Source organism: Staurois parvus, unplaced genomic scaffold (genome assembly GCF_062004578.1).
Source record: "Staurois parvus isolate SC_StPar_1 unplaced genomic scaffold, SC_StPar_1.0 ptg000429l, whole genome shotgun sequence".
In the NCBI taxonomy this organism is placed as follows: domain Eukaryota; kingdom Metazoa; phylum Chordata; class Amphibia; order Anura; family Ranidae; genus Staurois; species Staurois parvus.
Window position 1 is genome coordinate 290,721 of NW_028318225.1, and position 16,302 is coordinate 307,022.

The following is a 16,302-nucleotide window of genomic DNA, read 5'->3' on the forward strand; positions in this document are numbered from 1 at the left end:
TTTTTTAGGGTCATTTTCGTTTTCAGCACCCCAAAATTATGTAAGATTAGCTAATTTTATGCCCAAAACTTTTTACCTGTTGAACAGTGTAATCCTGGAAAAAATATACCCTAGAAAAATTATATATAAATGAAAAATACCCCCTTCCAAAATAAAACTTTTAAAAATATATAAAATGTGAGAGAAAAGAAAGGGAAAAAAACACAATAAAACACCAGAAAGTGCAAAGGAAGGCAGCTGCTAAAGAGCAACAGAAGATGTTGATGACATACACAGAAAGGGTCTGTTGGGTCCATTCACTGTGAATACAAAAAGTTGTACATAATTATAAGTAATCCACTGCAATGTAATTCACATGTAGCACAATACAGCACAGTGAATATAGGAGGTACACTACATACTTTGTAGCCCACAACACTGCGATTCACCATAGTACAATGATGCACTGTATACAATACTGTATGGCTCTGTAGCTTTCTATAGCACGCTACATAGAGAGAGTAACTATCTTTTTCTGTAAAAGTTCTGTCAGCTGTCTCTTTCTACTCCAACTTCACACACATACTGGCAAAAGGCTAATGAGAACTGTGACTTTTATAAGGAGGGGACAGGCACATCAGAAAACTGTGATTATTGGACACTCTATGCCACCTGAATGAAGTCCAAAGGACGGGAATGTCCTGATTAGTAACTGGTTGCTATGGCGACAAATAATCCTAAACAATCCTATTAGTTTGACATTTCAGCACACAGCAAACAGCTAGAGAACTCATGGTCAACGAGAACCTTAAGTTCATCCCTGTGTATGACTATAAATATAGCAAGACATATGATGATTATTAGTTTTGCATTTGAACATTGGAATGATAATTTTGACTGTGGAAGATTTGCTGCCAAAAATTTAGAAAATCACTTGAGTCATTTTGACACTTGCTTTTTGCATACCTCAATAATTAATACATCAAATAAAAAAAAAAGTTACTAACACCTAACCTCAATCTAAACCTAATCTATTACCTACTTAAATTATAACCGTAACCTTTATCACACATCCCCCACAGCAGCTGGCAGTAGAGGGTAGGGGGGAAGAAGGCAGTGCTGTGCGGGAGTGGGGGGCTGGAGAGAACACAAGGGGGCCCAGGGGTAGCAGAACTTGGAGAGGAGGGGCGGTGGAGTCGGTGGCACATAGAGGAACCAATTCCCTCCATTGTTTGCCTGTGGGAGGGAGGGGAGGAGAAGCAGGCTTTCAGTGGCTGCAGGAGGAGAATGGAGGGCATTGATTCCTCTATATGCCACCACCCCTGCTGCCCCTCCTATCAGGTTTTATGGGGGGGGTGTATGTGTCCTCTGGAGCATGGGGCCAGGTCACAATTGCGACCTCTGTAGGTATGCCTCTTACCTAACCCTAGGACTAAATTAGTAAACTTAGTAAATATTACAAATTTATACTATTACAGCTTTAAACCTGAGGCCATAACTTAAAGCTTTTTCGCACAAACCTCCCTGTTCACATGTACTTTCAAATTATTAAAAAAAATAATAATACACAGGTTACTTTAAATATCAGAAACCTGTAGTTTTATTATTCCTGATTTCACATCGTAATCGCATTATACTCATTATTCCACGTCTTTCCTTGCCACTCCATTTTTCTGCAGTCCTAACCCTCCCTAAATTTTATGTTGGATGGTGTTATAGGTTACTTTATTGAGGATGTCATCCCCTCAACCTCACATGATAGTGTTTCCGCCTGGTGATTGGCTGCTGAGGCCCAAGCACTGAATCGTATGAGGAGTACTTCAAGTTTGATTTTGCTAGCAGTTTTGCAGCAGCTCCAACAGAGCAACCAAAAGACTGTGGAACGTGGAGAAGGTAAGTATAGGTAGCTTTTGGAGTGGGTTTTAAAGAGCTCAAGCTCTGAAGCATAGATGATTCAATAATTTTTTTTGAATCCTCCCACTGTGCCTTTATATTCAGACAGCGGAGAGACTTCCCCACCATCAGAATACACTGTTTAACACTGTTGGTTATAGCCAAGCTGATTTACTTAGATACAACCACCCTGCCAATAAATGGATCACAATTTGGCCAGTCCCTGCTGAATTTTGATCTATGTATGGCTGACTTTAGTCATTTTGCCACAACAAGGAAAAGTGAGACAGTCTCTTTAATGATAAGGATAATTATATTGAAGTCTAAAAATGAAATTACTAATCGGCACTAATCTTGACTACAGACCTGTTGTCTCTAAATACTGTTTATATTTTGCATTGAAAAAGATACGGATACATCTGTAGTCTGCAGTAAAAGTCTAGATAACAATAGCTTGTATAAAGATTATAATTGAAAATAAAGTACCTATAGACAAGAGATGACAGTCAATACTGATTCAGACAATGCAACTAGTACATGCCATGAATAACAGATAATATTCAAGGATGTATACTATTGTTTATAACAAATCACAAAAAAGAAGTAGCAATGTCATTGAATCAGGTCATATAATAGCTGCAATTATCATACATCAATTGGTATCTTAGCAAATTGTTTTTGACAATAACTGAGCAAAATTTAGAAATTAAATATAAAGAGTGTGGAGCTATTGATACCATAGACAGCATATGAGTTACTGAGAACTAAGGTTGGATTTACACTGTTCCCTGTGCATTCAGTGTGCACGGTAATGCACACAGCTATGACTGGGCCCATAGAGTTTATCATTGTCTTTCACACTAAACTGCAGCACATAGATGAGAACCAGTCACCTAAGAAATGATGGGATTTCCACTTCATATGCATTTTCATTCAAAAAAGTGCAAGAGTTTTGCGGCAGAGAAAAAAAAGTGTAAATAGGTCCTAAATGTTTACCGAGATCAGGTAGATTACCCTCTTCCACCACTCTCTGGTGCCCTCCCAAGTTCTCCCATGAGAGAGCCCATGACTAAAGCCAGTGATAGCGGACCATCCCTGATCATCTCTATGGTATTAAAAACTGGAAGTGATAAGTATTTTGTCACTTCCAGTTTCTCCAGATGTCAACAAAGCAATTTTTGGCTTGGAAAAGCATCTGGTCACACCGATCTTGGTGTGATCAGATGCTTTTAAGGGCAGTGGCGAGATCTGGAGTCTAATAATAAAGAATACCTGTCACTGCTTATTGTTATCACAAGGGATGATTACAAAAAAATAAAGACAGTTTAAAAAAAAAGACATATATATATTTTTAAAACACCCCTGTGCTCGTGCGCAAAGGTGAATGCATATGTAGGTTACGCACGCATATGTAAACAGAGTTTACACCACACAAGTGAGGTATCACCATGAATTTCAGAGCGAGAGTAATAACTCTAGTACCAGACATCCTGTGTAACTCTAAACTAGTAACCTGTAAGGAAATTTAAAGCGTTGCTTTAGAGATATTTAGATACTGTAGTTTGGCACCATTCTACAGACATATGTAATTTTAAAGCATGACATGTTAGGTATCTATTTACTCAGCCAAACATTATCTTTTATATGTTCCCAAACAATTCGATATTATATTGTGTTTGTGTACACTATAATTCATAAAATTATACTATTTCCTCAAAAAATTGCATTTGAAAAACCGCTGTGCAAGTACCATGTGACAAAATAAACTGCAAAACAGTTACAGCAATGTAAAACGGAATGGATCAGCTCCTGGCCTTGGATGTGATGTCACCACGTACGGGTAAACCTCCGATGTTTGCTGAGACCGGAGCTCATCCATCCACTTTACATTGTTGTAACTGCTGTTGTCGGCTATGACACTTTGTGAGTGCAGTACATGCTCTTTTAATGCAATAAAAGTTTTTTTGATGATTTTTCACTATACAGCTTCCTCTTCTCTTTCTTTCATATGGTATATACATGTATGAGGATTCATCCACAGAGGTTGACAAGCTGTCTGCATTCCTGCAGATTGTTGCTCCCAGAGTCACTGCTCATTAGCTGGTTTATAATATTCCCAGTATAGAGCTCTGGTGAGTTCATTTAATTTGGCTGGTGGTGGATTTGTCACAGTGTGGTGGTGTTTTGATAAGAGTCACGAATATTTATGAAGATAACAAAACTGAAAAGGAGATATTTTACACATTTATGTATGGACGTTTTAAAAAAGGATTGATAATATTGTATGGACACATTGTTATTCACATATAATAGTGATCACGGATATATGACACGAATGTGATAATATTGAAGATTTTTGTTTTTCATTTGTTTTTCACTTGTTATAAGATATTATTTCGTAAATTTCTTTTTGACACAGTGAGATTATAGTAAAGGGATATGGTCTGCTTATCGATGTGATGAAAATGAAAACAAAAATGGTACTGGGCTCTCACATGCCCCCCCCCCCCTCTTTCCTGACCTGCCAGGCTCCATGCTCAGAGAAGGGCATGGTAGATATTTGGAGAAGGACCGCACACATTTTTTTTGTTTTTTTTTGCCATGGAGTCCCCTTCAAAATCTCCATACCAGACCTAAAAGGCCTGATATTGATTGGGGGTAGCCGCCCTCTGATTCTTTTTAATGCTGGCTCTTTTGTTTACAATCCCCACTGACAGCAAGGATGACTCAACATTGTTAGGAAATCAGCAGGGATGAGTCACTGGTTGTTAGGTTTCTGGTGGGTCCCAGCTTCTTAACAACCAATGACTTATCCCTGCTGCTGGCATCAGGGATGAGTCACTGGTTGTTAGGACACTGGCAGTTGTGGGCATCCTAACAACCAGTGACTCATCCCTGCTGGTTTCCTAACAACAATGAGTTATCCCTGTTGTCAGTGGAGATTTCCCACTAACAGCAGAATGCAAACAAAAGAGGCAGAATTAAAAATAAGCAGATTGGGGGTCCCCCCAATCAATTCCAGACTCCTAACAACTAACAGACACCACAGGCAAAAATGCATTCCAGTGATCACCTATAAAAAAAGTATGACTGCAAAGAATCATTGCTTTGGTTTTTGCACAGGTATTGATAATCCTCACATCCATTCAGGTTTTTGGCTGTCATCTTTAGGACTATTTTATGCATCTGTGTGCGAAAAGTGATATGCGATGAATCGCTTTTCACAGTGCAGTCACAGCTGATAGGCATTCAGGAGGTAACATGTGTACCTCCATGTTTAGGGAGTTCAGTAAAAACATGCCTATTGTTACCGGTGTCAACCGCAAGTGTAAACTGCAGTAAGCTGTATTGTTTTTTTGGCATCAATTAAACTTAGACAGCCTTTCCACAAAAGGTGTTGCTATTTACACAGTTAAAAAATAGTTCCACAAAATGATAACATCTCACCTATGAAGCTGCCTTTTCAGGGAAAAATTAATTTTAAAAAATGATAATTTATTCACATGTAGCATGCTCTAATTTACGAAGCTATATCATTTTATAAAATCACATGGCCATAGAGATGTGTGGTTATGGGATGACACCTTAAAGAAGCATAGTGGAGCATGTTATTGACCTCCAACCCTAATAATAAGCTTTTAATGGATACTTAGGTAGTTGTACCAAAAATTAAAATGAATGAACAAAGAATAAATATTATATATATATATATCAATAAACCACCTGACCTTTAATAGTCATTTTAAACAGTATAAGCATTTACAGTTTTTCATTAATGGGACCATGTTTTGAAGCTTCTTCCTAGATTGTAAGCTCTAACAAGCAGGGCCCTCAGTTTCCTCTTGTACCAAATTGTATTGTAACTGGAATTTCTGCCTTCATTTTGTAAAGCGCTGCACAAACTGTTGGCACTATATAAATCCTGTATGATAATAATAATAATAACAAGTGATTGTAAAGGTTAAATTTTTTTAATTAAAATAACAAACATGTCATACTTACCTGCTCTATGCAGTGGTTTTGCAGCTCCAATCCTCCTCTTTTCTGGTCCCACCAGAACTCCTAGCCCCTTCCCCATGCCAAGTGCTCACTCCTGAGCCCCACTTTGTGTGTCCATTCACAAAGAGAGCAGCTCAGCTCCACTCCTCACTTCCTCCTCACTGGCTACTGCTGCTGTTTTCTGAGCCAGTGAGAAGTGAGAGAACCGGGCGAGCTGCTATTCTTCCTGATCAGAGTTGGATTGAGGTGGGTGGGGGGGGGATTTAAAAAAAAACAAAAAGCCTTTAGAACCACTTTAGCTGAAAGCAGCTCATCACATAGCAATAACTGCAGTTTATAATTATAGATAGTTTTAAATTCACAATAAACAAAGATAGTCAGGTGAAAAAATACTTGATTTCATATATACACTTGCAAAATAATCTATTATTTCCTGTTGTGCAACATGACATAATGCAGAACGTTCCCTGTGGTAACAATCAGACATGAACTGTAAATGTAATTAAATTCTACATCTGTTGTCATCCCATAAATATTCTGTCATAAACAGTGCAACTATGTAGGACACATATGTGATCTGACACCCTTAAAAAAATATTTTGTAACAAAAATATTTAGATGCCAAACCAATTTGAAACAAAACGATTCTGCTTAATTTTGTATTATCTATTTGATAAGTAACGAGTACTACATTATAATTATGACCGTGTACATGTGGAGCAAGATGAATTTAACAGCAGTGTGATCTAGTTATAGTTCTGATATCCTAGAACTACTGGGTACCTGCTGTCATGGACTCTCAGATCCAGTTCTCAATAGTGCAATTTCAATCTAAAAGCTGAACGTATATAATATTTTGAAATGTATATACTTTTTTGGATAGCAAAATATAAGAAGGCCGAGTTTATGAATCTTGCATTCAAGCTTTTGTATGTAGATCATTAACATAATAATAATAAAAACAGAAATGGGATCCACTGCAAAAAGATGTATACAGATGTATTAATATATGCTGGCTCACTCAAAATTGAGGGTGGCGTTCTCAGGGCCAAAGTAATTAATGACAGAAAAACAACTTTTTGGGTAAAGGACCCACTGGAAAAGAAGACCTCAAGAGAACAATTCTGCAGCTTAAAAAATAATATATTTATTGAAAGATATATACCAAATATCAAAAAGGCAAAATTCCCTCCATCTTACACAGTAAAACATATGACAACATTGCTATGTATTAAAAAAACTCGCCCGGACTCACAGGCATACTCTCCATACACACGGGGCACCCTTATGTAGACAAGAATAAAGAGGGGCCATGAAGACCAATTAGAAATGAATGAATGAGATCAATCAGAGGTATGGACTGTTTTGTAGTATGAAGAAGTGGTGATAATATAACCATGAGAGTCCTTCAATTATGGCTAGACAAATATACCAAGTATAGGCCAAAATGTTGATTAAACAGTCCATAAATCCACCAGAGGATCAATTGCAATCACTGCAGACCCATATAATCCCATGAGGGATAATACTCATATATCAGCAGATAGTAATGATGGAGACAATGATGCCAAAAAAGAGTGACAGACTGTTATCACACAGTGGGCAGTGAAGCGTGGGTAATGTACTGGACACAACAGTCAGGGATAAAGTGACCAACAGGTGGTTGAGTATGGATGTTTGACCATGGCCATACGCTGCTAACAAGCAGTTAAGATAGGGACATCAGGTGAGTGAGGCTCGGCCGAGCAGTCAAAGTCTGTGGGGAATTTCCCAATACCAAAGCAACCAAGTACCGCCACTGGAATAAGTCGATGTCCTCCTGCTGTGTAGTATGGATATAAAGACATAACATGTGGTAATCCGTGGAGATGTGGGTCTGCAGAGGATTGCAGTGGTGTGTCCGATGTGGAGCAGCTAGATGTCAGAGCCGTGAGGAGAACTTGGCGTTACGCTGTGACGTCAATGCGTTTCGCCCACTGAATCACGTGAGCTTCTTCAGGATGCTGCGGTCATGATGTAAGAGACTTATATAGAGACAGAATAGTCACTTCTGGATTTAACCAAAAATAACTGAAGCAATACATTTAATCTCAGCAATTATAGCTAGCTACTACTGTCAATTACAATTAAAGAATTAGAGGGTGAGTCAGGTCCAATCCACCAGATTATCAAGCTATCATATCAGGGCATATTTTCCAGGAAAACCTGTAGACTAAATTCAACATTGAGTCCCCTGGGAGCTAGAGATCTGAGTCTGAATATCCACTCCTTCTCCTTTTGCAGGAGGATTGTGTCAAAATCACCTTGGCGATTGGAGAGGTTTAGGGCATAAATTTCCTTAACCCTAAGTCCTGTAAGAGATGAGTTATGGAATTTTGCAAAATGTTCTGCAACTGGAGTTATAACATGCTTGTTACTAATGCTCCCCAGATGTTCACCTATACGTACTTGTAACTGACATTTGGTCTTCCCAATATATATTTTTTACAAGGGCATTCAAGCATGTATATTACTCGTGTTGTTGCACAGTTCATAAACTGCTTAATGTGATAAACTTTGCAACCGTGAATCTATCTGTACGGTCAACAAACCTGCAGATATGACACCGTCCACAGAGAAATATACCCTTAAGTGGAGTTAGGTCCGTTGGCCAGTTTTCAAAGGTGACTGTCTAAATTCTGATTCTACAAGGTTGTCCTTTAAGTTCATAGCTCTTTTTGCAACCATTAGGGGTCTGGGGCCCACTATTTGGGATAGTTCGGGAGACTGAGATAATATATGCCAATGCTTTGCTAGGATTGCCTGTACCACCTCCCACTGGGTCCCATAGCGAGTGATGATACATACAGGGGAATGATCTTGAGAGGACATGTTGTCAGTATGTGTATGGAATAGCTCCTCCCGTTTACATATTGAAGATTTTTTTCAGCATCTTCTAATAATTCCATGGGAGTATCCCCTCTCATGAAATCTCCCATAGAGATTTTCTGCCTCTTTAACATATTATTATTATTATTATTGGGGGCTGCACGGTGGCTAAATGGTTAGCACTTCTGCCTGGCAGTACTAGGGTCATTGGTTCAAATCCCAGCCACGGCACCTCCTGCCTGGAGTTTGCATGTTCTCCCTGTGTCTGCGTGGGTTTCCTCTGGGTACTCTGGTTTCCTCCCACCTCCAAAGACATGCTGGTAGGTTAATTGGATCCTGTCTAAATTGGCCCTTGTTTATGAATGTGAGTTAGGGACCTTAGATTGTACACCCCTTGAGGGTTAGGGACTGATGTGAATGTACAATATATATGTAAAGCGCTGTGTAAATTGACAGCACTATATATAAGTACCTGAAATAAATAAATAAATTAACTGAGAAGTGTAGAAGAACATGTTCCACTAGTTTAAAAAAGTTACAAATTGTTTTTTAAACAGTACTGTATTGAAATTAATGCCAATGAAGTGTTCATGCTTTTTGTATAATTGTAAAAGAATTCAGCACAACTGAAGAACTGGTAAGTCCTAAACATGGTAAAAATATATTTGAAACATTCTGTCATTCTGCGCAGGAGCTGATCCCAATAAAAGTAAAAACACTAAGTACGTTTTGTGTAATCAAAGACAGCCATTTAAATTCCACCAAGTCATCAGGCTAGGTTCCCTGAATCGGCACTCAAGAGGTGTTCAGCAAGGGTCTGAACCATCAACCAAGTGCCTCATTTTACAACCTGTGTTTACTGGGCCAACTCTTCTGTGTATCCAGCGTTTACCACCTAGATGGCCTACTGTCCAGATATGAACAGAAAACAAGTCATGGTTATTCCATTGGCTTAGGTCTAAGGCAGTTCAGGGCCTTTTGAAGGATGGGACCAATTCATTGTGCTGAGTTGAGTGACTCTTGCGAGGTGATTGTGTGGCTGCAGTACACAATATCTGCATCATGTAGGGCTTGATCATATCATGGCTGCCTATTTAATAATCTGTTCTGCACAAAAAATAGAGTGGCTGAAACACAGGAGTATATCTTGTTCTCACCTAGTGCTCCTGTAAATTCAGTGCTGCTTATTAGTGCCCTTCAGTGTTGCATATCGGTGTCCTTCATTGCCACATATCAGTGCCCATCAGTGCTGCATATCAGTGCAGCATCATCAGAGCCTCCTCATCAGTGCCCAGCACTGCCTCCTCATCAGTGCCCACCAGTGCCGCCTCATCAGCGCCGCCTCATCAGTGCAGCCTCTCATTGCTCATCAGTGCTGCCTATCAGTGGCGCCTCATCAGTGCCCATCAGTGCAGCCTATCAGCCTATCATTGCTCATCAGTGCTGCCTATCAGTTCCCATCAGTGCAGCCTCATCAGTGCCACCTCATCAGTGCAGCCTCTCATTGCCCATCAGTGCTGCCTATCAGTGGCTCCTCATCAATGCCCATCAGTGCAGCCTATCATTGCTCATCAGTGCTGCCTATCAGTTGCCATCAGTGCAGCCTCATTAGCCACATCAGTGAAGGAGAAAACTTACCTGTTTGCAAAATGTTATTATAGAAACTAAGAAAATTTTTTTTTATCAAAATGTTTGGTCTCTTTTTGTTTGTTTGGCAAAAAATAAACCACCCAAAAAATCAGGAAACAAATCAGAAACATTTCATGTGGGTACGGTGTTACATGAACTCACAAAGTGCGTCATTCAAAATGCGATAGTGCTGAAAATGGGACTGGGCAGAAAGAGAGCAAAAGTGCCCTGTAGGCTGCATGTCTAAATGAAGCCTTACAGGCAATCAAATTATCATAATGTAGGTGTTTCCAGTTAGCATTCTTTTTTCTCTGCATAATTTTATATTCCAAAAGCAAAATAATCATAGATTGGTTACAATTTTCTCCACTGTGGTTATACATAAGGCTGCATACACACAGGAGCGTAGAGATTTACTGGCATTTTTATTTGAGAGCTTTTGAGCATTTTTTTACCTCTATTACAAGCGTTTTTAAGCTTCAGGCATTTTTGTTTAGCCAAAAGAAAGCACTAGAGGGAGGAAATTAGGGGTGGAGAGTTGCTGTTTGAGCTGAAAACGCACAACAAAACGCTTATAAAATGCTCAAGTCACACATTTTCAGGAATTTGAATTATATCTATGAGGCCAAAATCGCTTGTAATCTACCAGAAAAGAAACTCATGTACTTTTTTGAGTGACAGGCATTTTGCTTCAGGCTATAGAATGCACATATGTGAACAAGGGCCATTGAAATTTATAGGATTTGGCTTGCTAAGTGTTTTAGAGCTACATGCTTCAAACAGAACATTACCCAGGTATGAATAGAGCCTAAATATTTAAAGGAAAAATAAAAATAAATAAATAAAGCATAACAATATAAAATATCAGCAATATATAAGTTTTAGTTAAATTTATCCTTACTCTACATTGTCATATTATCTTAGCCACCCTTCTTATAACTATTGGACTTTACCTTGTTGTGCCATTGCCTGAAAGATCAGTTTGTCCCAGATATTATATACAGCCAAGAATCAAGAAAATACAGTATATTTCCTTATGTTTCCATAGCAGGAAATGCAATTATAAGAAATTGAAATTAGTTAATGGGCATTGTTCAAACTGGTTGTACTGCATTGGCATGTGTAAAAAAATGGGTGCATGCTGTATTTTTTTATTAATAGATTTTTGTTTTTTTTATTAAATAATCTGTGCTTTCTCACTCAAGTCGATCAAACTGGTTCCTTTACAACACATATGAAACTCATCTAAAACAATCCCAAAACTGAAAGGGAGGATTCAATAATGTCCAGGAAAGACATTAAATAATTGCATTATTAAGAAATGGCATTCCTGGGAAGGTTTCCATAGTTTAAACAGTAGCATGGGGGGAGACATTTGACTTTGTTGGCAATCTTAGAAAGGCACGTCAGGCTGTAGACTGACATGGAAAGGTAGATAAAAATCTAATTATGCACCGAATGCATCTATCACTTTTTGTTCAAGGAAGAAAAAAAAATCAGCCACCTGTGGGTCAGTTACATACATTGCAAGGATTATTAGCACAATTCATTATTAAACATTATGGTCCTCAGCTCTATAGAAATAGGCACTTGAATGTAACTTCTACCTTTCCAACAGAGGAAGTCTTCCTGCTAAAATCACAATCAAACTTAGTATTCTAATAAATATAAATGTCCAGGAAAAAAACATTAAACAAATCTCATTGGTAAAAGAAGGAATTTTTAATGATGTTTCCATAGTTTAAACAGTAGCACAGAGAAGACATTTGACTTTGCTGCCAATCTTAGAAAGCAATGACAGGCTGCAGACTGACATGAAAAGGTACTTTTCAACAAAAAACAAATTATGCACTAAATGTTCATCCAGTGTTAACATAGATAAAGATAAAAATAAATGCTTGTCAAATAAACTCATGGTTTTGTTCAGTAAAGATGTACAGAATACAAGGTGATGTGTAAATTGAAACATCCAATAACAACCACGTTCTGTCTGGTTGATATTTCAGATTAGTGAACTGAAGCACAATGTTTTAAGGTTATTCAGGGTATGTTCTTCTAGCATAAATAATTATGATTTATTTTTTAGTTTGTTCAGCAGTCATTAGAAAAAAATCCATTTGGATGTTGACCTGATGTTCATTGGGTTCCCCCATGTTTTAATCTAACCTGCCTAAATGTTGCCTTACTACCCTGTTCCACATCAGGGTTGATCAGATTCAATCCCCAAAAGAGTGCATTGCACAAGTTAGTTAAATGTGAAAGTTGCAGCTGGAGCAACCTCTCGGCATATGCAGTGCTGCCCAAAACTTTCACCATTTCTCACATACACACATACATACATTCACCACCCACAAGGCGGCATTCTCGTAACTATACTCAATGCAAAGCCCAGGGAGGGACCTGTATGCTGTCATGCTTATGCATCAGGAAAGTAAAATTACCGCCAGGTAAGTATACAATTTCCCTGACACAAGCATGACAGCATACATGTATGGGATATAGCATGCCAAACGCAAAAAAGGGAGGATAAAGCTGAAGCATTTTAATCCACATATTATTAGATGCTTTTAGAACAGAACCCAAAGTCCCCTGCTGTCAATGTTACTTGATCAACCTTGTAATGGGCTAGAAATGGCTTGTAATAGGCTAGAAATGCATCCTATATGGATTCAGCTGCTGCCCTGCAGAATAATGTGGACCTCTTAATTCTGCCCATGAGCACACAATCTGTCTGGTAAAGTGGTCTGTGCTCTAGATTGATGGATCCACCTTCATCATTTAAGTCCATCAGACTACCTTGATCAGCAATAATGCAATTATCCTAGTGGACATTGAAATACCTCTTCTAACACTGCCAGGCCTGAAGAGCTCATTGTCTGACCTTCTAAAGAAAGGGTCACTTCAATGTATTGCTCAAACATTGAGTCCACTTCCAATGCTTGTGGTGACTCAGACATTTCAGTTTGGACATGCTGGAAAGATAATGCAGCCCTTTGTATGGTGTTAAAGAAGAGAGCTGCCCTGTTTGGAAATAAGGTAGTTTATTGCTTGACGCTTGGATATCAGGGATATCAGAGATTCTTCTAGCCATAAGAAATACTGCTTCCATGTTACTGGCAATATTGATGAAGTCTTATCCAAGAGAATGGAGGGTGAGACAACATGTCCAGCACTATTTGCAACTTCCAAGGGGAAATAATAATCTGCACAGGCCTTTCAGAATCGGTTTAAGAAAATACACTATATTGCCAAAAGTATTGGGACGCCTGCCTTCACACACATATGAACTTCAATGGCATCCCAGTCTTAGTCCGTAGGGTTCAGTATTGAATTGGCCCACCCTTTACAGCTATAACAGATTCAACTCTTCTGGGAAGGGTGTCAACAAGGTTTAGCAGTGTGTCTATGTGAATGTTTGAACATTCTTCCAGAAGCACATTTGTGAGGTCAGGCACTGATGTTGGACAAGACGGCCTGGCTCACAGTCTCCGCTACAATTCATCCCAAAGGTGTTTTATTGTTTTGAGGTCAGTCAAGTTCCTCCACCCCAAACTCGCTCATCCATGTCCTCATGGACCTTGCTTTGTGCACTGGTACACAGTCATGTTGGAACAGGAAGGGGCCATCCCCAAACTGCTCCCACAAAGTTGGGAGCATGAAATTGTCCAAAATGTCTTGGTATGCTGATGCCTTAAGAGTTCCCGTCAGTGGAACTAAGGGGCCAAGCCCAACCCCTGAAAAACAACCCCACACCATAACCCCCCTCCACCAAACTTTAGACTTGGCACAATGCAGTCAGGCAAATACCGTCTCCTGGCAACCGTCAAACCCAGACACATCCATGGGATTGCCAGACAGAGAAGCATGATTCCTCACTCCAGGGAACACGTCTCCACTGCTCTAGAGTTCAGTGGCAGTGTTCTTTAAACCACTGTATCCAATGCTTTGCATTTCACTTGGTGATGTAAGGCTTGGATGCAGCTCCTTGGCCACGGAAACTCATTCCATGAAGCTCTCTAAACACTGTTGTTGTGCTAATCTGAAGGCCACATGAACTTTGAAGGTCTGTAGCTACTGACTCTGCAGACAGTTGGCAACTTCTGCGCACTGCAGCATGTGCTGACCCCGCTTGTTGCTGTTGTTCCCAGTTGTTTCCACTTTTTTATAATATCACTAACAGTTGACCATGGAATATTTAGTAGCAAGGAAATTTCAAGGCTAGGCTTATTGCATAGTTGGCAACCTATCATGGTAACATGCCTTTTGTATTCACTGAGCTCCTAAGAGCAACCCATTCTTTCACAAATGTTTGTAGAAGCAGTCTGCATGCCTAGGTGCTTGAATGTATACACCTGTGGCCATGGAGGTGATTGGTGCTTCTGAATCCAATGATTTGCAGGGGTGTCCCAATACTTTTGGCAATATCGAGTATATACCAGCAGACTGTTGTCCAAACAAATGAACACCTGTAACTCTTGCTCAGGCCAGATGGCCACTACTGGAAGTAATGTTCTGTAAAATGTCCTGGGTATGTGGAAAGGCCAAAGGCTGTTAAACTTGAAGTGAAACTCTTGAATGGTCAAGTGAAGATACTTGCAGAAGTATGGATGTACAGAAATGTGTATATACACATCTGCTAGAAGACAACCTACAGCTGCCTTATCTTATGGCTTGAGTGATTGACCGCAACAAATGACCTTACCTATGTTATGTTGGGCTAACCTGTTTTTGGATAAATATGTGGAAAGTCAAGGGGGGGGGGGTTCAGAGCAGGTTATTTGCAAATCTACCAGGATTGTAAAGTGCAAGTTTATCTGAGTAGATTTGGAAAGGTCTTAAATATTCATGAGGCCCTTGTTTATGAGAAAAAGCCTTTTTAAATAGGTAGAGTCTTTACCTATGCAAGAAGGGTAAAAACATGCAATTTTTCCCTTAAACGGTATGAGAAGTATAAGGTAAATGGGTTTAATTAATTTTAAATATTCATAATGTACTTGTTTATGGTGAAGAGAATTTCAATATGGGTGTCGTGTCTGCCTTTGTACAAGGATGTTAAAGATTTCAGTTTTGCCAGATGCAAAACAAGGAGTATCTGTTTAACTTTGCAATTAACATCTATGCATACAGCTGTTCTAGGTCTAGACACATTGTTTGTAATACATAAGATCAAACATGCTCATAAAATCAACCAATCAGATTGCTCTACACTTTGGTCAATGGGAAAAGGTGTATATTAGGGAAGGTATTTTGGTTGAGTTGTGACAGAAGAAAGTGGTGACAGGAGAAAGTGGGTCCTCTGAAAGTGTCTAATGATTGCATGCATATCCTAAGTATCCTGTCATCTGCCTTTTCTGTACCTCTGTTTTATGGATTGTTTCTGAGCTGATTAAATGCATCTCTCTGGAAAAACTGTTGGGCTAGTTGCTGCTGGAAAATACATTTATAAATATACTCGTTATCCTCCACATAATTGATATATGACAACAGATTAGTGCCATCCAAATGACCAGAAGAGCATTTTCAGGTTCATTAACAGAAGTTGGTGATGACAACAGCAGGGGCGGACTGACAACTCATGGGGCCCCCGGGCAATAGGGGATCACGGGGCCCCTGTGTCCTTGCCCAAACTCAAAAAAGCCTATGAAAAAGGTACTAGGGGCATCTCATGGGGCCCCCTACTGTCCCCGTGCCCTCGGGCAGTGCCCGAGTTTCCAAATGGTCAGTCCGCCCCTGAACAACAGTCATTTGAGGTGGACCCAGAAGCTGTGCTGTGACTCTGGTTGTGACTTAAGAGGATGATCCACAAATTTAAGAAGTTTTGGAAAGCCAGAATTATCTGGAGACTGAAAAACTATACAAAAGACTGTGCCATGGACCAGAAGACCTGAACTGGACACAGAGGAAGTAACTTGAAGACGAAGCCTCAAATTTTGT